Raw genomic sequence first — 14,784 nt, 5'->3', positions numbered from 1 at the left:
GACAACTTCTAAGAGTATTCTCTTCTTCTCCTAAGTGGGATCCAGGTAGCAAACTTAGGTTGCCAGGTTGGTACCAGGCGCCCTTACCTGATGAGAGTTTTTTTTCTTTTTAATAAACATATCTGTTTGGGGGTAGAAAGATGGATCAGTAGTCAAGCACTGCCTGCTCTTCCAGAGAACTCAGGTTTGATTCCCAGCACCTGCATGGGAGCTCACAACTGTAATTCCAGTCTGAGCAGATCCAGCATCCTGTTCTGGCCTCCAAGGGCACCAAGTGTGCATGTGGTGCACATACATAGATGCAGGCAAAACACTCATACATACAGAATAAAATAGTAATACGTACATACATTCATACATACATACAGAATAAAATAATAATACATACATTCATTTATATATACACACAGAATAAAATAATAATATATACATACATACAGAATAAAATAATAATAATACATACATTCATACATACAGAATAAAATAATAATAATTCATACAAACAGAATGAAATAATAATACAAAAGATTGGTTTATATTTTTATATGATATCTGCATGTGTGTGTGTGCACCATGTGAAGCTAGAAGAGGTCCCCTGGGACTGAATTGGAGCTTGGGTGCTGGGAATCTTCTGTGGGAGCAGCCAGTGCTCTTAGCCACTGAGCCATCTCTCCAGCCCCTCTCCAAAGTCTTCTAATGCTAGTATCTTATATACACAGGGCAATTATCAAAACCAAGTTCTTTACTTTGATTTAAAAAATTAGTCAGGGGAATAGAGAGATGATTCAGGTTAAGAGCTAGTTCCAGGACAGGCCCCAAAGCTACAGAGAAACTCTATCTCGAAAAACAAAACACAACAAAACAAAAAGACCACTGGCTGCTCTTTCAGGGAGCAGGGGTTCGATTCCCAGAACCCGTAAATGTATCCCTCATCCTTCTGGAGGCCAGAAGTCCAGAATCTAGATGTCAACAAGGTCACATGCTTTCTTTTATAGTCTTCTCCCACCCTTGGCTTGCTGCTGTGTAGCACTGGTCTCCTCCTTGTTGGTAACTCAGGAGGTTTTCGTGTGTGCTGTTATCTTTACTCAGTCTTCTCTTAGTGTGTTTATCCCTATCTATTCTTTTCCTGAAGGACTCCATATTGGATTCTGACCTGTTCTGCGCAGGCCCAAGACAGTTTTCTTTATTAGCCAATGGTATTCACAGCATACAGAGGGGAATTCCACATCACTGACCCAAACTTATTAAGATGAATATGAGAAAGAGAAGGGAGAAAAGGATGAATAAAGCCAAGTGTGGCGGTCCATTCCTTTAAACCAAGCACTCAGGAAGCAGAGGCAAAAGGATCTCTGAGTTCCAGTTTGAAGCCATCCTGGTCTACATATCAAGTTATAGGCCAGCCAGTCAAGGTTACATGATGAAACCCTGTCTCAAAAAAATAAAAAAATAAAAAACAATGATTGTGTTTTAATTTGATTGACATGATGTTCATAGTCATCAGTATAAGGACTTCAACACATTGTCCAGGGGGCAGAATTAACCAGCAATAGACAGAAGAAGTTCACAAACTGGTAGTTCTGGATTCTACTTGTAATCCCAGCCTTTAGGAAGCTGGAGCAGGTGAATTGCCATGAGCTCACGACCAGCCTGAACTACATAAGGAGTCCCAAGCTAGTCTGGACTATAGGATGAGCCCGTCACCAAAAAACCAAATTAAGCCAAGTGTGGTGGTGCATGCCTTCAATCCCAGCATTCAGAGAGCAGCCTGGTCTACAAAGTAAGTTCCAGGATAGCCAGGACTATTACACAGAGAAACTCTGTCTCAGGGAGAAAAAATTAAACCAAAACAACACAACAAAACCCACGTTCAATATCATTATCCAACAGAAAAAAGTCTTCTACTGTGTTGGTTTTAGAGATAAGCTCTGCTCTTGAGGCTTGATGACTATTGCCTTAACCTGCTCAGCACCTCGCTGGCCCTATTCATTTATTTATCCTATTCATTTATTTATTTATTTTGTTTGTTTGTTTAGGCAAGATCTTACTGTGTAGCTCAGGCTGACCTTCAAATCAGAATTCTCCTGCCTCAGCTTCCCAAGTGCTAAGATTACAGGTATTACCGCAATTTTCTTTTCTTTTCTTTTTAAAGATTTATTTATTTATATGTAAACAGTGTTCTGTCTATCTGTATGTTTGCTGGCCAGAAGAGGACACCAGATCTCATTACAGATGGTTGTTACTGGGAATTGAACTCGGGACCTCTGGAAGAACAGTTAGTGCTCTTAACCTCTGAGCCATCTCTCCAGCCCCATTACCTCAATTTTCAATACTAAGATTCTTTTTTGCTTGTTTGTTTTGTTTTTCAAGACAAGGTTTTTCTGCGTAGTCCTGACTGTCCTGGAACTCTGTCTGTACACCAGGCTGGCCTCAAACTCACAGAGATCTACCTGCCTCTGCCTTCCAAGTGCTGGGATCAAAGACGTATGCCACCACTGCCTGACTTACCGCTAAGATTCTTGAAATGACAAGATTGGGAAGATGAATGGTTTGAGGCAGGCATAGATGCTCATGTGTCTCTACAGGAGTTTCTTTGGAGGTGATGATTGTCTTGATTGAAATGATGGTTACAGAGATCTATGCAATAAGAAAAATCACAGAAGTAGGCCTGGCATGGTGACATACACCTGTAATCACAGCACTAGAGAGGAAGATGCAGGAGGACTGAGAGTTGGAGGCTAGCCTGAGCTACACAGTGAGACCCTACTCAAAAACAAGCTGGATGCTTGTGCCTTTAATCCCAGTACTCGGGAGGCAGAGGTAGGTGGATCTCTGTGAGTTTGAGGCCAGCCTGGTCTACAAGAGCTAGTTCCAGGACAGGCTCCAAAGCTACAGAGAAACTCTGTCTAGGGGAAGAAAAAAAAACCAGTTGGGAGGGATGGCACACACCTTTATCCAAGATTTTGGGATGCAGAGGCAGGCAGATCTTTATTAGTTACAGGCTTGCCTCTGCTCCTGAGTGTATTAAAGGCTGCACCACTATGCCAGCCGACCCTGTACTAAACAAAAAGTCGGGGGGGGGGGCAGATGGTGGAGAGAAGCAACCCCCACCAAACTAATTTAAATATGTAATTCACAGTGATTCTGGTATTGGCCTGCACCAACAGAAAGAGGCTGTTGTGTGCTGTGGCCCGCCAGGCTTGTGGAGAGGCTTGCTGTTTCCTACCCATAGTGTATAGCAACAGAAAGAGGCTGTTGTGTGCTGTGTGTTGTGTGCTGTGTGTTGTGTGCTGTGTGTTGTGTGCTGTGGCCTGCCAGGCTTGTGGAGAGGCTTGCTGTTTCCTACCCATAGTGTATAGCAAGACACAGGTGAACACAGATGATGGGGGCTCACTGACTCAGCACCTTCCCTGTGTCAGGCTCTTCTATTAAATGTGTGTATACATATACACATGTACCATGGTGTGTGTGCATGTGCGCACTAACACATATGACCCATGGTGTGTATGAGGAGGTCAGAGAGTAACTTGCAGGAGTCAGTTCTGTCCTCCTACCACGTGGGTCCTGGGGATTGAACTCAGGATGTTGGACTTGGCAGCCAGTGCCTTTACCTGCTGAAACTGAAGCTATAGGCCCTATACCAGGCTTTGTTGTGAAATATTAGTTGAAGATGTCTTACATTTGTTTATGCTGTGGAACATTTGTTTAGTGATGCAAAGATGTGTTGCATTCTTTTATGTTGCATTTGTTTAACTCCTTCAACCTGTGTTACTTTGCCTGCCTACAACACCTGATTGGTCTAATAAAGAGCTGAATGACCAATAGCTAGGCAGGAGAAAGGGTAGACGTGGTTGGCAGGCAGAAATCTGGTAAGAGAGAATTGGGAAGCCGGAAAAGGGAGAGAAGAGGACATCAGGGACTAGCCAGCCAGCTACACTGCAAGCCACAGAGTAAGAAGTAAAGGTATACAGAAATAGAAAAAGATAAAAAGGGGCTGGAGAGATGGCTCAGTGGTTAAGAGCATTGCCTGCTCTTCCAAAGGTCCTGAGTTCAATTCCCGGCAACCACATGGTGGCTCACAGCCATCTGTAATGAGGTCTGGCGCCCTCTTCTGGCCTGCAGACATACAGACAGAATATTGTATACATAATAAATAAATATTTAAAAAAGAAAAAGATAAAAACCCAGAAGCAGGGCTGGAGAGATGGCTCAGTGGTTAAGAGCATTGCCTGCTCTTCCAAAGGTCCTGAGTTCAATTCCCGGCAACCACATGGTGGCTCACAACCATCTGTAATGAGGTCTGGTGCCCTCTTCTGGCCTGCAGGCATACACACAGATAAAATACTGTATACATAATAAATAAATATTTGAAAAAAAACCCAGAAGCAAAAGGTAGATGAGATAATTCAAGTTAAGAAAAACTGGCAAGAAAAAAGCCAAGCTAAGACTGGGCGTTCACAAATAAGAAGGAGCCTCCGTGTGTGTGTTTATTTAGGAGCCGGGTGGCAGGCCCTCAAAGAGCCAAAAGAATAAAAACACAACCAACAAGACTTTGTCTAGAAACATCCTTGGATTAGACAACCAGACCCCAGCCAGGATCACCAGGATCCTCTGTGGAGGCTGGGCCTGACAGCCAGGTAGACAGTTGGTTCTCTGTTTGCTGGCTATGTGGTTAGCGGAAAGTTGCTTAACCTCTATGGTTAAAAAAAATTATACTATTGAGTCTTAAGTGGTCCGCCCTAAATGAGACATCTATATAACCCCTTCTAAAACTCAGGGAACGTGGAGGAGGAGAGAGTTGAAAGAATGTCAGGATCCAAAGGACGGGAGTGTAGTGAATGCTGTTCAGGACATGGCGTGGCCGTTACACAGGAACCCAAGGCAGCAGTGGTTGCTTGCACAAGACTGGACCCATTAATGTTTCATCATGGGGCCTGGAGAGACAGCTTAGCAGTTAGAAGCACTTGTTGTTCTTTCAGAAGATCCATAGCTCCAGTTCTGTGGGATCCAACCCCTCCCTCCTGACCTCCGCAGGCACATGGCTAACACGTGGTGCACACACATGCACAAAACACTCAGACACACAAAAGGAAAGTTGCAAAAAAATGATTTTAGTTTCATCATGGATGGGGGAGAGGTTCGTGAGGCCCCACCCATCTCCGTGAAACTGGCAATGGTTAGAGATGGTTAGCAATGGTTAGCAACTGCTGGGGACCATAATCCTCAGTGGCGCAGCTCTAGGAAGCTGCCTTTACTCGGGTAAATAACTCCTCATCCACCCTCAAGCAAGCAACCTGGGGTAAGTAAAATGGGCCACGCACAAAAGACATAAAAGATGGAACAGGGATTGCTGGGAACAAGGGGGCTTGTGGGATAGAGCAGGGGGATCTTCCAGGGGCCCAAGTTTGATTCCTAGGACCCACACTGTGGCTCACAATCATCTGTAATTTCACTGCCAGCGACTCAGCCATCACCTTTTCTAGGCACGGCACACATATGGTGCAAAACACTCATACATAAAATCAAAAGAACAATAATAAAAACGAGGACTGGGTGAGAGAACAATTTGCCTTGCACGCTATCCAAGGCTCTGCAGTCCACTCAGCTTCTTCACTGCACCAAGAGCAAGGAGAGAGAGAGAGACAGAGACAGACAGAGACAGAGACAGAGAGAATATTTCTTGGATCCAGATGGAAAGAACTAGAGATTCAGGAAGGAGGCCCATAGTGATCCAGAAACTCAGAAGAATCTGCACAGACAGAGAGACAGAGGAACCCAAAGATCTAGTGAGCTCAAGACTGCTCCAAAGCATCTCGGTGAACCAAAACACACCCACCAGCCAAAGCCAGGCCTCATGAGGGAGCTCAGTATCAATACTGCACCAGAAAAGGGGTCTCAGCTCCCTGCAAATCCAATGGCATTTCAGGCTTGAGGACCCCCCCTGGTTGGCTTGCCTTCAGCCTCTCTTATGAGCCTGGAAGGCTTTTATGATTATAATTAATTAACTAATTAAGTTTTTTTTCAAGACAGGACCTCCCTACATAGCCTTGCCTGTTCTGGAACTCATTATTAGACCAGGCTGACCTGGAACTCAGGGATTTGCCTGCCTCTGCTTCCCAAGTGTTAGGATTAAAACTGTGCCACCACGCTCAGCTGGTTTTCCTTTCTCTAAGACCATCTCAAGTAAGTGGAGGGAACAGGAAGTTTTGAGAAGCTCCTGGCTAGTCAATTGTAAGGCAGGAAGGTGACTGGGTTCCTGGTAAGGGGGCAAAGTTATCGGGAATGTTAAGCCACATCCCCTTAACCCCTCCATCCCCACCTACCCCCACCTCACCACCTTCCTCTGGAAGGACCCTGGTTGGTCTAAAGGCAGGTGGATCCACACTAAGGTTTTTTAAAATTGCTAGCCTGGGCCCCAGAGGGGAAGGTTAAGGATCTATGTAGTAAGGCCAGAGATGGAGGAGATTAGGCTATCTGTGTGATTAGGAGGTTAGGCTTCCTTCGGAGGATGGGGCAAGGCTTAGCAAAGCAGCTTGCATGTCTGGGGAAGCCCCTTGGCTTGCTCTAAATCTAAGTATTTGGGGTTTGGGATGTACCTCAGTGGCAGAGTGCTAATTTACCAAGTGCAAGACTCTGGATTCCATTCCCAGCCTCACAAGGGCATGGAGGCTGGGAACTAAATATTAGATACCATTTATTTATTGCGGTCAGAGCAAGGGTTTGCCAACGTGCAAGGGTGAAGGTCAGGGGCCACCTTTAAGGAGTTGCTTCTCTCTTCCCACCCTCTAGGTCCTGTGAACATCAGGCTGCCTGACTGGCCTATGCTGAGTGTGTAAAATTGTTCTCTCTGGTCCTTAGGTTGTGGGGTTTTTTTTAGTTGTTTTTTGCTTTTTTAATTTTTTTTGTCTAAATCTGTCCTTACTGCACCTCTGTCTTTTCTAACCACTAAGTCTTTAAACTGCTAAACAACGTGGCTATGACCAAAGCAACAGTTTTGGCGACTGGCTCTGCCCCGTTACTTGGTTCCTTGAGAGGCTTGTCTTATGGTAGAGGTATGTTTACCGCCAGCCCTAGGAACAATGTTTATAGCTCCAACTCTGTGAAGTTTCTGGATTCATGCCACCACTGAGTAGTATACTACCAGCTGCTCATAGAGTGTTGGCAGCAGGGCCTCCTTACCTCCCCCCTCCCCCAGAGCTGTGTAACAACGCTGGCTGTCCTGGAACTCACTTTATAGACCAGGCTGGCCTCAAACTCATGGAGATCCGTCTGCCTTCCAGTGCTGGGATTAAAGGCATGTGCCACCACCTGGGAGCAGAGCCTCTTGAAAGAGTCATAATGCTGAGTCAGGAAGCCCTCTCTTAAAGGAGCCACACCTCTGCTCACTCCCAGCAAACAGAGCCCGCTAGAGAAAAAGTGGTTGCCAAGGAGCCCAGTTTGACTCTGTTTTTGTGTGTTTAGAATCCTTTTTTAAGTTTGTGATCTTATGTGGAAATTCCGGCTCCATATTGAAGTGCCATATACAGGCGGAAGCTTCCTGTCTTGGATCCACTTGGCCCCAAATGCCCAGCAGCTACTTCCCAAATTACCACACAGATTCTTATATTAATAACAAATGCTCAACCAATAGTTCAGGCTTATTACTAACTAGCTCTTACATCTTGGGTTAACCCATATTCCTTATTTACGCTCTGCCACACGGCAGTACCTTTACAAGCATGGCATGTTCATCTCCTGCTTCCATGGCATCTGGCTGGCATCTCCTGGCTCTGCCCTTCATGTCATCCTGAGTCTGGTTGCCGCCTATGCTTCCTGTCTGGCTACTGGCCAATCAGCATTTTATCAAACCAGCTTGAGGGACAAATCTTTCCAGTGTTCAGAGATTGTCCCACAGCACTCTACTGGCCTCCGGCTCAGATCTGCACACACAGCTCTCCTCAAACCCACACATGTGCTGTGTTGTGCAATTTGTCCTTCACAGAAGCCCTTGAGTTATTCAGGAAGCAAGCATGTGGAATCCATGCTAATAAGGTGACAGGGTCAGGCTCCTCGTTAGAAAGACCCACGTGGGACTGGAGAGAGACCTCAGCAGTTAAAGCGCACTTGCCCAGAAATTGTGAGGACCAGAGTTCGAGTTCTCAAAATCCACATAAATGGTGAGTGGACCTGCTGACTTGCCTGTAATTCCAGCTTCGGAACATGGGGTGGGATCCCCAAAGTAAGTTACCTAGCAAGACTAGCCAACCATTTGGTGAGTTCTGGGTTTGATGGAGAGATGCTGCCTCAATGGGCAAGATGGAAGATTGAGAATGATTCTTTATATCAACCTCGGGCCTACACATGCACACACATATACATACACACACATACATATATACACACTTACACACATGTATATGCTTGCAAACATGCATACCACACCTGTATGAGAATGTGAAAAGATCCATCTAGAGGGTAGGCACTCAGGGGTCTGAAAACACGAATATATATATATGTACGTATATATATATCTGAATACATATATGCCTAAAGGCAGAGCCAGCCAGTCTAGGGCCAGTGAGTCCTGTGGCGTTTGGAGCCCAGGTGCTTCTGGAGCTAGGGTAAGAGCTGGAGACTGTTGTAGAGAGGCAACAACAGGAAAGTCCCAAACTCCCTCAGAGGGTTGGGGAGAAAAGAAAAGAAAACCTAGCTGGTGGGGTGGTGACTCTGGCGGGAGCCTCTGCGAGCAGCTCCAGCGAAAGCCACAGGCGAGCGACTTTTTCGTGAATGTGTGCTCTCCGCTAACTCTGAAAGTTAATGGCGGAACAGCCGCGCCGCTAAAACAGTTTTACATCCACTTACTGTGTGTGCATCACACGTGTGCACCGACACACATGTGGATGTCAGATCCACTAACTGTGCTTCACATATATGCCCAACACAAATGTGTTTACCTCCACTTAGTGTGTGCATCACACGTGTGCACCGACACACATGTGGATGTCAGATCCACTAACTGTGCTTCACATATATGCCCAACACAAATGTGTTTACCTCCACTTACTGTGTACATCACACGTGTGCATGGACACACATGTGGATGTCAGATCCACTAACTGTGCTTCACATATATGCCCAACACAAATGTGTTTACCTCCACTTACTGTGTGCATCACACATGTGCACTGACACACATGTGGATGTCAGATCCACTAACTGTGCTTCACATATATGCCCAACACAAATGTGTTTACCTCCACTTACTGTGTGCATCACACGTGTGCACCGACACACATGTGGATGTCAGATCCACTAACTGTGCTTCACATATATGCCCAACACAAATGTGTTTACCTCCACTTAGTGTGTGCATCACACGTGTGCACTGACACACATGTGTTTATATCCACTTACTGTATATGCATTACACATGTGGATGCCAGATCTATTTGTGTATGGGTCACACATGTGCCACCGACACGCATGTGGAGGTCAGAGGACAGCCGGTAGGAGTCGGTTCTCCCCTTCTACTACGTGTGCCAGGGATCAAATGAGGTTGCTAGTCTTGGTAGCAAGTGCCTTTACTCATTGAGCCTTCTCACAGTTTCACACTCTCTCCTAACACAGCCCAGACATCACCACTGAGGTAGCACAAACTGCTAATCCCAGCATTTGGAGGTGGAGCTAAGAGGATCCGAAGTTCAAGGTCAAACTGAGCTACTAGAAACCTCCCCTCAGAGGAGGAGTTTGGGGACTAAATAGAGGGCTCAGCAGTTAAGAGCACTCACTGGTTGCTCTTCCAGAGGATCCTGGTTAGAATCCCATACCCACATAGCAGCTCATTAACTATCTGTAGCCACAGTTGGGGAACTCAATGCCCTTGTTCCGGTCTCCTCAGGCACCAGGCACGTAAGTGATAGACATATATGAAGGCAAAATATCAAAACATATAAAAAATAGAGTATATTTTATTTGTTTTGTTTTTTTGAGACAGAGTTTCTCTGTGTAGCCCTGACTGTCCTGAAACTAACTCTGTAGACCAGGCTGGTCATCCAATTTAGAGATCCACCTGCCTCTACCTCCCAAGTGTTGGGATTAAAGGTGTGTGCCACCACTTCCTGGCTCAGAAAAAAAGCTGGGCAGTAGTGGTGCAGCACTCAGGAGGCAGTAGCAGGTAGCTCTCTGAGTTCAAGGCCAGCCCTGACTACAGAGCAAGTTCCAGGACATGCTGGACTTCACAGAAAGGACTTGTGTCAAACAAGGTCAAACAATAAAAACCTATCACGTGGCCCCCCACCCTTAAGAGGAGTTCAAAGGAGAGCAGGTGAGACCCAGTTCTCTCCTACCATGTGAATTCCAGGAATTGAACTCAGGGTGTCAGGCCTGGTGGCAGGTACCATTACCCACATAGCTATCTTCCTGCCACCACCTCCCTTTGAGACAGGGTCTTATGCATTCCAGGCTGGATATGAACTCCTTGTATAGCCAGGACAACTTTGAGCTCACAATCCTCCTGCCTCCATCTCTGGTGCTCAGGTAACAACAAGTGTGTACCATTGTAGCCAGCTACCAGAGCATCCTCCAACCATGGCCTCTGATGTCCCCCAGCTTAGCACATCTTCATCTCATTAGCCCACTCAGAGGCGTAAGCTGCACCCCATAGTCTAGAGTTGCATTTGGTACCTTGCCATCTTCCAAGAGCCCAATCTGCCAGGAAGTTCCTGTAGGTCTTCTTAACAGTTTTATTGAGATATCACTGACCCATAACAAACCACATAGATTTAAATGAATAATTTGTTTCAACATGTCATATATCTTGAAACCAACATTATAATCAGGAGAATGAACATGTCACCCCCCACCCACAAACAAACAAACAAACAAACAAAAAAGACGTTTCCTCAAGGCCCTTGATAATGTCTCCCTCTCATTCTTTTCAACCCAATAGTTACCACACCGTGCAATACTCAAGTAGTGTGAATTTTCTAGAATTTTCTCCTGCTGCCTCATGGTTGTTTGAATGAGGATGGTGCCCAGCCATATATGTTTGAATAGTTGGTCCCCAGTTGGTAGAACGGTTTGGGAAGGGTTAGGGGGTGTGGCCTTGTTGGAGGAGGTATGCCACTAGAATGGACTTTGAGGTTTCAAAAGCTCATGGTTTCTCAGCTACTGCGCCTGTGCTATGCTCCCACCATGGTGGTCGTTGACTCACTCTCTAAAACCGTAGCCCTACAAACTGCCCCTTGTCTAAGTTGGTTTGGCCGTGGTGTCTTAGCACGCAATAGAAAAGCCACTAAGACATCTGTCCCTGTTTCCTCCCTCCCTCTCTTCCTTCTGGGGATCAAACCCAAGGCCTCATCTATAGTAGGCTTCTTTTTCTGAGACAGGATCCTGATGCTTCAGACTTGCTATGTAGCTGCAGATGACCTGAATTCCTGATCCTCCTGCCTCCACCTCCCAGGCGGTGGAACACAAGGGACACACCGGTGACCAAGCAGTTTAAATAGTTCTGGGCAGTGACTGGAGCTTCCTGTACCCTCATTGAGCTGCATCCCCAGTCCCATTTATGTAAAGCTTTGTTTTCATTTTATGTGTATGACTGTTTGCATATATGTATGTATGGGCACCATTTGGAGCAGTGCCCACAGAGGCCAGAAGAGGATTTTGGAATCTTGGAACCGGAGTTACAGATGGTTGCAAGTATTCATGTGGGTGCTGGGAACTGAATCACAGTCTTGCAGCCCTTGCGGGTGGACCATGGATTCAAGAAGAATTTGAGTTACATAACAAGATTGTATCTTTTTTTTCCCTAGGGGAGATTTCTAGTGATTTAATCCCAAACTCAGTGTTTGAAAATCTCACTAGTTTGTGGTAAAGATGAGAAAATCAAGGACAAAAGAGTGAGAGGTATCAGAAACTCAATTTTTTTTGAGACAGGGTTTCTCTGTAGCTTTGGAGCCTGTCCTGGAACTCCCTTTGTAGACCAGGCAGGCCTCGAACTCACAGAGATCCGCCTGCCTCTGCCTCCCGAGTGCTGGGATTAAAGGCGTGCACCACCACCGCCCCAGAAACTCAATTTATGCAGACTAAAAGTTTATGCTTATTCTTTTTTCCTACATTTTTAAATTTTATTTATTTTTTATTGTTTTTATTGAGCTATATTTTTTTCTCTGCTCCCCTCCTTCCCCGCCTTTTACCCTCTCCCATGAACCCAATTTATTCCCGAGAGCCTGTCTTTTTCTACTTCCTATGTAGATTAGAAAGACTGTATCTTAAAAACAAAACCCACGATGTTATATTACTGTGCTCAGTTTGTTACAATTGTTGGAGCAATAGATACAATGTTATTAGCTGAAGCCCACAGTTCACCGTCAGGTTCCTCGTGTGGCTGGTTTGTGGGTTTACAGAATCTGTCATCACGCTGTCATGTATCCACCATGACATTGGAATGACATCAGAGAGAGTTGCTTTCCAGCCCTGAAAATGCCGTGTGAGCCACCCAGTCACCCTTCTGTTCCTCCCTTTTGGTAACAACTGATGTCTTTATTTTGTCCCCCCCCCTTTTCCAGGTGTCTAAGATCCCGAATCATTGAAGGTACCATTTTCTAAAGGAGGTCTGCAAGATGGCTCAGTGGATAAAGGCGCTCAATGCCAAGCTTGACAACCTGAGTCTGACCTGGAACACATATGGTGGGAAGGAAAGAACTGACTCCCAAAAGTTGCTGTTTTACACGTGAACACTAATTTCACACACACACACACACACACACACACACACACACACACACACACACACACACACAAGATCACTTTCACATTCGTTTCTTTCACTGGAAGATTTATCCAAGATGTGATAACATCCTCATAGTTCACTTCTTCCTTCCTTTCATTCTTTTTCTCTCTCTCTCTCTCTTTTCTGTCCTGGGCATTGAATCTGGAGCTTGAATGCTAGACAAAGTGGCTGAGCATTGACCTACAGTTCTTTTTGGTTACTTTTTAGACACAGTCTCACTTTATAGCCCTGGCTGGCCTGGAACTTGATAAGTAGACAAGGTTGGCCTTGAACTCTGCCTCTACACCTGAGTATTGGTGGTAAAGGAATGTGTCACTATGTCCAGCCATAGCTTTTTCAGGCAGGGTCTAGCTAAGTTACTCAGTTACTGAATTTCCTCTGTAGCCCATGCAGGCCTCGAACTTGTGATCCTCCAGTTTCAGCTCCCTAAGTGCTGGGAGGATAGGTAACTGATGACATCGTGCCAAGAGCGCCTTCCCTTCTAGTACTGAATTAAAAAAAAAAACCTGAGGATTCCACTGATGCATTAACCACACTGAAGAAATCGAGGGGTGGAGCCAAAAGGCTCTCACCTTTGTTCCTGCGCTGATTCCCCATGTGTGTGACAGTCATGGGTCTTGAAATTGGAACTTCCTTAAGATGGATAGCAACGCCTCAAGTGCCACCAATACCTCGGCCCCTGTAGAGGCCATCCATGTCACCTCGGCATTGAGAAGAGCTTCATGATCACAGTCCCTGTCATTGCTACCACCCAGGAGACTATGAGAACCTGCCTGGGAAACTGCTCTGTGGTGGCCATCACCCTGCACAGCTGACACTGTCAAGGTCACAGTAAAGGTCATTCCTGAATGGAATGAATGCCCTTCCTGTGCCCAACCACAATATCTAGGATCCTACCTGCTGTCAAGAAAAAGTCACAGAGTACAGTGACATCAAGAAGGTGATAAAGAGCCAGGTATGGTGGTACACACCTTCAATCCAGCACTCAGGAGAAGAGGCAGGCAGGTGAGTCTCTGAATTTGAAGACAGCCTGGTCTACAGAGTGAGTTCCAGAACAGCCAGGGCTACATAAAGTGAAACCTTGTCTAAAAAAAAGAAAAGATGGTGAAGCTGTCTTTGGAGATCCCTGAAGGGATTCTGTGCTACCTGGGGACCAGTTTGTCCCCTGCAACTCTTTATTCCAGCTTTCATTCTGAAGCTGGCGTTACCTTCAATGACCACTTTGTCAAGTTCATTTCCTGGTAGGACAATGAATGTGGGTAGAGCACCAAGGTGGTGGCACTTATGGTCCATGTGGCTTCCTATGACTAAGAGTCTCCGGGCCACCAGGTCAAGCAGTATCAGGAGACAAAGATCAACCTTGATCTGCTGGAGAATCCCTGATCCTACTGAGCCACCCAACACACAGAAAATCCCCTTCCTTATCTTACTATACCAAGAATCATTAATAAAGTTCCCTCTCTCCAAAAAGAAAACCCACCACCAGCCAGGCAGTGATAGCACATGCCTTTAATCCCAGCATTTGGGAGGCAGAGGTAGGTGGATCTTTGTGAGTTGGAGACTAGCCTGGTCTACAAGAGTGACTGCCAGGACAGGTTCCAAAGCTACACAGAGAAACTGTCTCAAAAAACAAACAAACAAAAAACAACAAAGAAAGAAAGAAAGAAAGAAAGAAAGAAAGAAAGAAAGAAAGAAAGAAAAAAGACCCCACCACCTCTTTGGTTTGAGCCATACTCTTCTGTCCCTGGATATTTACAGAATTCTTTTACCTGGTTGCCACTTCTTCTCTTGTTCCCTCTAACCCACTCTTTTTTTTTTTTTTTGGATTTTTTGAGACAGGGTTTCTCTGTAGCTTTTGGTTCCTGTCCTGGAAGTAGCTCTTGTAGACCAGGCTGGCCTCGAACTCACAGAGAGATCCGCCTGCCTCTGCCTCCCCTCCCGAGTGCTGGGTCTTTTGTTTTGTTTTTGTTTTTTTGTTTTGTTTTTTTGTTTGTTTTTCAAGACAGGGTTTCTCT

Source organism: Microtus pennsylvanicus, chromosome 5, assembly GCF_037038515.1.
Source record: "Microtus pennsylvanicus isolate mMicPen1 chromosome 5, mMicPen1.hap1, whole genome shotgun sequence".
In the NCBI taxonomy this organism is placed as follows: domain Eukaryota; kingdom Metazoa; phylum Chordata; class Mammalia; order Rodentia; family Cricetidae; genus Microtus; species Microtus pennsylvanicus.
This window is presented reverse-complemented; position numbering follows the sequence as displayed.